General features: G+C 44.3%; 1 non-coding gene across 1 annotated transcript; it reads right to left on the bottom strand.

The window, feature by feature from the left end:
• Window positions 1-1,391: 1,391 nt before the first annotated feature.
• Window positions 1,392-1,465, bottom strand: Trnat-cgu (transfer RNA threonine (anticodon CGU)). Its single transcript has one exon. It is a non-coding gene; the product is annotated as a tRNA-Thr (tRNA).
• Between the last annotated feature and the right edge of the window lie 249 nt (window positions 1,466-1,714).

Below are 1,714 nucleotides of genomic sequence, written 5' to 3' on the forward strand. Positions count from 1 at the left end.
CTGCTAGAAGGTCCTGATCTGTATTTTAGCAATATTTGAAGACCTAAAAAATGCGTTTTTCAGGAAGTTCTTAATGATCAAACAATCCCAGACCAGAACAATGGAATGGTAGAAATAATTTTTGACGTAGTGTTCACGATCCACATTTTTATTAAACTTCTTGTAAATTCACATATGCTTCTTCTTAATTGTCACATCATCAAGAAAACAGTTTTGTATCAATCTTCATATATTTAATTTCCACTTTAACCAAACACAAGACTTGACTGTTCTTTTACAAAGCGAAATAACAACTCAACTTCTGCAAAGTGAAACAAAGACTACTATGTGAGCATTCGCGCCAAAACGGTTACAAGTAAGTCAAAGATTATGACAGTCTCACAGAAATGAATACACACAAGAACCATATCACTGTAATATATCGATACATCGGAGTACCAATACATTAATAAAACCAAATGTGAATATTGTCACAAAAATATGTCTGTTACTTCGCAGAAAAGTAGTACGATATTACTGGTATCGAGAATTGGGGCTGGAGTGCCGTAATGGCCACGTAAATAAAGAACCATTACAAACTGCAGAGTCGGTTGCACAAACGAGTAGTTTATACTACTGAACTTGTATCCTCATGCACGAGATGTAGGTTGCCCACAGCAACGAATGAAAAGGTAATCCGACCCTGTCTCTGTTCTTCAGCGACATGAGCAAAGACAGACACTCGATCGCCGTCAGTAAGACGAGACAGGGCAGCGGTTTCTGCACACATCCCCCCCCCCCCCTCACCATGCCGATGGTCGCCCCATCTTCGGGCGGAAACTTGGAGAAGTGATGGCGGGAACGGAGAATGGCTGTTCCCCCCTCCCAGAGCACTCTAGCGGGCACTGTCTGGCGTCGGGTGACTACACGGGAAGCAGTTTAGCCACCGCAGCGCGACGCTGGTACGGCATCAAATATACAAGGCACTGCGAACCAGGGCGCGCAACTGTCTGCCCGCAGCGGGAACTGCACCGCACCAGACCGGAGGCAATTTCAGTCGCATGCATCTAACAGTTGCACAAGTGAACGGCTAAAATTACAGGCCGACAAGACGGTCAAGCAGTGGCGTGAGGTATTCTGTAATATCGGATATACTGCTCGTTGTGGATGAAACAGACGAGAGCAGAGGTGTAGACACATTTAGCAGCTATAAAGCATAGCATGCTCACTTAAAAAAATATTATTACAGTGATTAACTACTCGTAGCTGGGCTGTAACACATGTAAAATTGTGTTAATATATCATCATCGCCTTTCGACTATAAAGATATTTATTTCTGAAATGATAATTAATGGATACCCTAGATGCATAGAGGCGTTGATATACTTCCTAAGGGAGATGTTGAAAATGTGTGTCCCGACCGGGAGTCGAACCCGGGATCTCCTGCTTACGTGGCAGACGCTCTATCCATCTGAGCCACCGAGAGCACAGAGGATAGCGCGACTGTAGGGATTTATCTCTGGCACGCCTCCCGCGAAACCCACATTCTCAACGTATTGTCCCGCACTACATTCGTAGTGCGCCTAATAGATGTTTTCCCACCATACTCATTACTCGTGGCAGATTAATCTACCAAGTCCCGTAAGAGTTAGGGCATAGCGTGTGCATTCGCACACGAAGGTCAATGGCCCGGAAACAATATTTTGACTATATATGAAGGTAGTATCTGTTCCCG

Source organism: Schistocerca serialis, chromosome 8 (assembly GCF_023864345.2).
Source record: "Schistocerca serialis cubense isolate TAMUIC-IGC-003099 chromosome 8, iqSchSeri2.2, whole genome shotgun sequence".
In the NCBI taxonomy this organism is placed as follows: Eukaryota; Metazoa; Arthropoda; class Insecta; order Orthoptera; family Acrididae; genus Schistocerca; species Schistocerca serialis.